The sequence below is a fragment of the Gigantopelta aegis genome, chromosome 9 (assembly GCF_016097555.1).
Source record: "Gigantopelta aegis isolate Gae_Host chromosome 9, Gae_host_genome, whole genome shotgun sequence".
Classification (NCBI taxonomy): Eukaryota; Metazoa; Mollusca; class Gastropoda; order Neomphalida; family Peltospiridae; genus Gigantopelta; species Gigantopelta aegis.
In genome coordinates, this window is record NC_054707.1 from 62,411,447 (window position 1) to 62,419,430 (window position 7,984).

A 7,984-nucleotide genomic window follows, 5' to 3' on the forward strand; every position below is an offset into this window, starting at 1 on the left:
AACAAAAACGACTTTTAGTCCGTCCCATCCCTCTATGAAGATGTTTTTTTGTGTGAATAATTTCAGTTTAGTTTGACGTAAAAAAAAATGTAAAAGTGTTTTGGAAATAACAAAACAATACTATTTTTTGTGTGCAGTTGTGAAAACAGTCTGCTCAGAAATAAATAACTTATAGCACATTCCATAGTATGAAAAAAAGGTTTTCTCTGTGGGACGTATAGTAAAATTAATTTAATGTATTTATAGTCTGTTTTACAGGGAACGCCTATTTTCATACTATGGAATTTACAAGTCATTTATTTCTGAGCCGATTGTTTTCTATGATGCATACAAAATTAGCTTCTTTTTTTTTTTAACAAAAAAACCCCTACATTTTTGTAGGATGGGACGGACTAGGCTATAGATACTTACTTGTATGTACTTTATTGTTTTAATGTTCTGGAATTGTAAAGAAAAATCTCACAAATGAACGAGATGCAAACGACAACAAATCGGATCTCGTGCATGAGAAAACAATCTGACCGGAGTTGAAAGCATAACGCAATTTGGGACATTGACGATATGCACCCCAAGGTCGTTTCGGTGTGGATAGCGTCGGCTTGTTGTCATTTGTTTTGTGTCGCAGAAAATTGTTGGTACGGCATCTTTTTTTAAAAGCCATAACACATGGCATTCCCATATCTCGCTTAAGCCGACAAGCCAGTTCGGACGAATCGAAACAAAAGTGTCTGCTGTCGCAACGGTCTCCGGCGTTTTCTTCCTGTCCAGTATTTCCACGTTGTTTTAACCAAATTCACACACAGCTTTCTCACAGCAACATTACTAGGAAATGCGTGAAGACTAAATTTATCGGCTTTTGTATTGCTACAGCCGCCAAAAACACGCAGTTTAACCATAATAAACACAAAAGAAGCAATGAACAATGGCGCCGACTATCGAAAGGAGTTCCCTTCGTGACGTCACGGATCAAATCTTACGGAAATTCCCGAAACGAATTCAGCTGGTTCTGTTATTCAGGGGAATATTTTTAAATGGAAAATATATCAGTATATAATTATTATTATTATTTTTTTTTTTAATTTTCTAATCATATTAAATAATATCTTGATTGATATAGTTCAATACATCATACATCTGGCACAGCACTTTAATATAACCTATCTGTGATATTTGTATTTTTACACAGTTCTTTACACTGTGTTTATACTTAACTGTTGAATTTTTATGTTGATGTTGACCATTACTAAGTTTTGCCTTTTCCATAGTTTGACACCCAGTCGCCGATGTATTTTTCGTGCTGGGGTGTCGTTAAACATTCATTCATTCATTCATTCATTCATTCATTCATTCATTCATTCATTCATTCATTAAACAAAACAAACTAACTCACATCTTAAAGATCATGTTTAAGACAATAACACGTGTTGTAAAAATGTCGTGCAAACAATGTATTCATTTATTCATTTGATTTCATGAACAAAATTATTAGCATGTCTATATCTAATGAAGGTTCAGGTATGTCCACCACCCTGGGCACAGCCTCTGGTTCCGCCAATGATTGAAGGAAGGAAGGAAATGTTTTATTTAACGACGCACTCAACACATTTTATTTACGGTTATATGGCGTCGGACATATGGTTAAGGACCACACAGATATTGAGAGAGGAAACCCTTCATGGGCTATTCTGTTTTGATTAGCAGCAAGGGATCTTTTATATGCACCATTCCCAGACAGGATAGCACATACCACGGCCTTTGTTAAACCAGTTGTGGTGCACTGGTTGGAACGAGAAATAGCCCAATGGGCCCTCCGACAGGGATCGATCCCAGACCGACCGCGCATCAAGCGAGCGCTGTACCAATGATTGAGGAAATGCAGGACAAAGAAAACCCAACATAGCACTACTTTAAAGGAACATTCCCGAGTTTGCTGCATTGTAAGATGCTTCCGACTAATAAAATAGTTCTACGATCAAACTTACATTTTAAATATATTTTCTTGTTTAGAATATCAGTGTCTGTATATTCAATGTGTTTCTGGTCATCTTAATATTAGTAAGAAGCCTAAACTGGATTTTGTTTTCAAATAATTTCGTACGTACGAAAACACAATATTTTAGGAAATAAAATTAAATTTAACCTAGTACAAATATTACAACGATTAGAAACATGTTTAATATAGAGCCACTAATATTTTATGCAGAAAAATATATTTGATATGTAATTACAATTGTTAAAAAGTCTCTGTTAGTCAATAACATCTTAAAAATTGCAGCAAACTCAAGAACGTGCCTTCAAAAATACGCGTATCGTAGACTCAAGCTTACGGGTATTTTTGTACACATAAAGTCTCATACGATTTTTGTCTTATAAAGGGAAGTAATGTTTGTGCACCCTAGCACAATGTTCTATCAGGAACCGGCCTCAGTGGCGTCGTGGTTAAGCCATCGGACATAAGACTGGTAGGTACAAGTTTCGCAGCCCGGTATTGGCTCCCACTCAGAGCGAGTTTTAACGACTCAGTGGGTAGATGTACAACCACTGCACTCTCTTCTTTCTCACCAACTACTAACAACTAACCCAATGTCCTGAACAGACAGCCCAGATAGCTGAGGTGTTTGCCCAGGACAGCATGCTTGAACCTGTTTTGGATATAAACACGAAAATATGTTGCAATGAAAATCAGGAACCATTCGCGTCTCGAGTTAAACTTAAAGGAAAGGAATGGGAGAGAGAACTGGTGTAAAAGGAATACCTGGTTTATTTGTATGGATTGTTTCGGTTGTTTCTTGTTTTGTTTTGTTTTGGTTTTGGTTTTCGTTCTTGTTTTTGTTTTTGTTGTTGTTGTTGTTGTTGTTTTGCTGTTGTTGAGGTTTTTGGGTGTTGGGTATTTGTTTAGGGTGTGGGGTGTTTGTTTTTTTCAATGACTTGTATTCCTACCCACCACCCTCACACAGACTACTACCAAAAACCAGGAAGCAATCTGTTATGCCCTTTTCCATAGACATGATAGTACATACCACGGCTTTTGATGCATCAATCATAGGGCTCTGGCTGGAACGGGAAGTTAGGGTTGGGGGTGGTCGAGCCATAGAGGGAAATTGATCCTTCGTACCTCCGCCCCTCAGCTGAGTAAGTCTGACATCTGGTCTAGACACATTGCAAATAATAGCAAGGCAATAAAATAAAAACAAATTTTAATTTGTTTTCGTAAATGCTAAGTTTAAAGGTGTGTAGTGTTTCTTTATCATAACTGATTTTGTTTTAATTTTAATAATTAAATATTTATAGAATGAATCCAAATGGTGTTCCCGTTATGTTTCCAATGTAATAAAAAAAATAAAAAAATAAAAAACCCAAACAAACACACACAAACAAACACACACAAAAAAACCACCACCAACAAAAATCGATTAATTTCCTGAACCTCATAGCATGACTAATTGTTTTGAAAACCACTTCTAATTATATACAACGTATTAATGATATGATATGAAAAGCGAGTTGCTTGCAAATTCAGTAGGTACTGTTCACCAATAATTTAAAATGTTTCTATAATCTAAGAATGGGCCTTTAAATTAATGGCAAAGCAAAAAAAGGGGCCACAACTCTAAACATATATAGTAATTTGGAATTTAATCATGCATTTAGTTTAAATAATACAGTGTATTTATTTCTGCAAATCAAATACAGCGGTTAGGGATTGGCTAACAGGCTAATGCCTATATTAAGACCTCTCCCTACATTTAACACATATTCACATTTGATAAATCAAGATTGCGGAAGCAAACGAAAGTTAAAAGTTTGTTTTATTTAACAACACAACTAGAGCATATTGATTTATTAATCATCGGCTATTGGAAAGAAAGAAATGTTTTATTTAACGACGTTCTCAACACACTTTATTTACGGTTATATGGCGTCAGACATATGGTCAAGGACCACACAGATATTGAGAGAGGAAACCCGATGTTGCCACTTTTTGGGCTACTCTTTTCGATTAGCAGCAAGGCATCTTTTATATGCACCATCTGGCAGACAGGGTAGTACATACCACGGCCTTTGATGTGCCAGTCGTCGTGCACTGGCTGGAACGAAATGGGCCCACCGACGGGGATCGATCCCAGACTGAAGGCGCATCGAGCGAGCTCTTTACCACTGGGCTACGTCCCGCCCTATCGCCTATTGGATGTCAAACATTTGGTAATTTTGACATAGAGTCTTAGAGAGGAAACCCGCTACATTTTTTCCATTAGTAGCAAGGTATCTTTTATATACACCATCCCCCAGACAGGTTAGCACATGCCACGGCCTTTGATATACCAGTCGTAGTGGACTAGCTGGAACGAGAAATAGCCCAATGGGCCCACCGACAGAGAACAAACCCAATTTCCCAAACCGATTGTGCATCAAACGACAGCTTTACCACTGAGAAAACGAATAAGATTATATCCACCGGCCTCAGTAGTGTCGTGGTTAAGCTATCAGACTTAGGCTGGTAGGTACAGGCTTCGCAGCCCGGTACCGGCTCCTACCCAGAGCGAGTTTTAACGACTCAATGGGTAGGTGTAAGACCACTACACCCTCTTCCCTCTCACGAACCACTAACAACTAACTCAATGTCCTGAACAGACAGCCCAGATAGCTGAGGTGTGTGCCCAGGACAGCGTGCTTGAACCTTAATTAGATATAGGCACGAAAATGAGTTGAAGTGAAATGATTTTTTCCACTATGGTTATCAAGGAGGAGAGACTGAAATATAGAAAAGTAAATCCGGAGAAGTTATATATTTTTCAATAATATGTCATTTAAAATATGCAGCATAAACCATTTTACCAGGAATGTTTTTATTATAAGAAATGGAAATTGATTTGTATCAATACGTATCGGACATATGGTGCAAGAGTTCAAACAAGGGACATAACCGATAATGTATCCTTTGTCAGTAAATATCGTATTTTGTAATTAGTTTCAAAAACCTCTTCTTTTTGCTAAATAAAATTATTTGAAAAGAAAGACGATAAAATTTCACATATAATAATACTTATCTGAAAAGCGAGCAAACGCTTTATTGCCAAATAAAATTTATTTCCAATTTTTTATTAGTATTTTTATGTCTTTCCTACCGACTACAAGAAATATACCGGTATTACATTGCTCACAAATTACACTTTCCCCACAATGTAATTACAGTTTATTTCCATATTCAAGATCATCATAATAAGCTGTAATATCCATACGTGTAATGTGACATAAATTGTTAGAAAATATTTCATGTACTAACACCGGATGTCCACGGCGCCGCCTGTCGGTGTTTGTACTGCTTCAAAAAACACACAAACAAATGCATTTTTGAAATACAGTAGAATCTCATTGGCTCGAACGCCCAACGGTCGAACCTACCGGTATTCTCGAACCAAGAACAAAGTCCCGATTTTTCTCTCTATTAAACCCCTTTATTTTGGTGCTGATTGGTCGAATACCCCTAGGGTCGAACAGAAGCTTTCTCTCGAACCAGTTTGTTGGTCCGAACTGTAAAACTAAACATATTTAGCTCGAACGGCTACGTCTATCCGAAGAAATATAAAAAATAATTTAAGTATAATATTTTCGTCGACCCTTTCACGCTTATCGTGTTGTTTATTTAGGACCTGTCGGTAATTATCTTTCAGGTACAGACAATTGTAATGCGGTAATCGTTAGATGAATGAACCTTGCAAGTAAAATCCAATCAACGTATGAGTCAATCGGACCATCTCGCCCAGCCGTTTTAGGGAAACATGCAAGGTTGTCCGAATGATTTTTGTGTTACAGAAGCACCCGACAACGGCCGAATGCATGGTTCGAACTACCAGATGGGTCGAACAGACTTTGATGCACCGACAGTGTTCGAGCCAATGAGATTCTATTGTACTTTAATAGTACATGTATATGGTTAACTAACTCTTGACCAATCCTTCTAATAGTGGTAGCGGGTACAATGAGAGCGGAGAAGAGTCGCATGAAGCTATTATTACATGCCGTGCCGTGCGGTGCCGTGTAACGGAAGGAAATGTTTTATTTAACGACGCACTCGACACATTTTATTTACGGTTATATGGCGTCAGACATATGGTTAAGGACCACACAGATATTGAGAGAGGAAACCCGCTGTCGCCACTTCTTGGGAGCCCTATTCTTTTCGATTAGCAGCAAGGGATCTTTTATATGCACCATCCCACAGACAGGATAGTACATACCACGGCTTTTGCTACACCAGTTGTGGAGCACTGGCTGGAATGAGAAATAGCCCAATGGGCCCACAGACGGGAATCGATCCTAGATCGATAGCGCATCAGGCGAGCGCTGTAGCACTGAGCTATGTTACGCCCACCATGTAATGGTTACATGATAATCCCAAATCAGGTTGTATTATCCCATTTCTAATTTCAATTAGATTAGATGCAACAATGCAAACACAAAAACAAAGTTAAAGTTTGTTTTGGTTAACGACACCACTAGAGCATATTGATTTATTATTCATTAGCTATTTGGTTGTCAAACATTTGGTAATTCCGACAGACAAAAAACTCGCCATACGTTTCCATTAGTAGCAAGGGATATTTTATATGCATCATCCTACAGACAAGATAGTACATACCTTTGATATACTGCCTTTGATATAACGAGAACTATTCCAATGGGCCCACAGACGGGAATCGAACTTAAACCGACATAAAGCGAAAGCTTTACCACGTCTCGCACACCCTGTTAACAAGTTAAATAAAGATCATGTGAACAAAGTAAACTTTATGATTAATATGTAATATGTAATAAACTCTTTCATCTTGTAAAAATAATTTTTTCGCGATTTTTAAAAATATTTTTTATATTAGTTTTTGTTCTAATATTGTGTTTTCATTATAGCATTTCTTCAAATAAATATCTATTGCTTCACCATTCAAACGATTGTTCGAACTAATCTGATGGTTTAAGCTTTACTATTAAGTTTTGTCCGCGTTTTGTTTTTACGATGATGATGAAAATATTGGCCCTAACGTCTGTATTTTGTCCTTAAAGGTAAACTCAAACAAGAGATTTATGTGTTGGAAAGATGCATACCCGGACCACCAACACATACTGACATTTTAACAAATGAAAAACGAGTCATTTTAGAGTTAATAAAAAAACATGAGTATTCCTGCTAACTGGGGGCGGCCATTTTGTTTCGTTTTTGTGACGTCCGGTGGGATAGCTTGGGGCGAAATGACGTCAGCTCCGTCCATCTGCTCTGTGTACAGTGTAAACAAACGCTCTAATTTACAAGGCGCTTCGCTTTCATCAACCTGACTTGTAAAACAATATAAATGACTTGATAGTATAATAAACTATTTAACTAAATATATTTCAATTTGCATCAATAGAACGAAATGGAGTTATAGTATTTTTCTTCTTTTTTTTTAAATCCAAAGAAAAAATGCATATTATTAGGCCTATTGGTATGCTACGTTCGAGCAAAAACGACCACTCACGATACCCAAGTTATAATTTTCTTTTCTTTGGGACTACATAATTGGTCACTTTTGTGATTTTAGATGGGAAAGTCTACTTAATCAAGGGTTTTACAGAATTACTTACAGTAATAAAGCAGGACGGCTGATCGATTACGATTAGGGGGGGGGGGGGGGGGTTGTCCCTGTGGTCTTAATAAAAGAGGCACATCTTTTTTGTGTGGTCTAGACAGTGTCTGGGGACCGTCTAAATTGCCAATCAGGAACCACAGGTACAGGCCACGGAAAGAAAAGACCAATTAACTAAGAAAACACTTCGATTATTATTTCAGTACGTGGGTTAATTTATGTACAAACCATAATATAGTTATTTCAACACTTTGACAATGGTGGTCTATTTTGTATTAAACATAAATATATAATTGTTGCTGGCTTACTGGGATGACTATTATTACAGAACATTGCGATGCATCCGCAAAAATCAGGTATGTTTT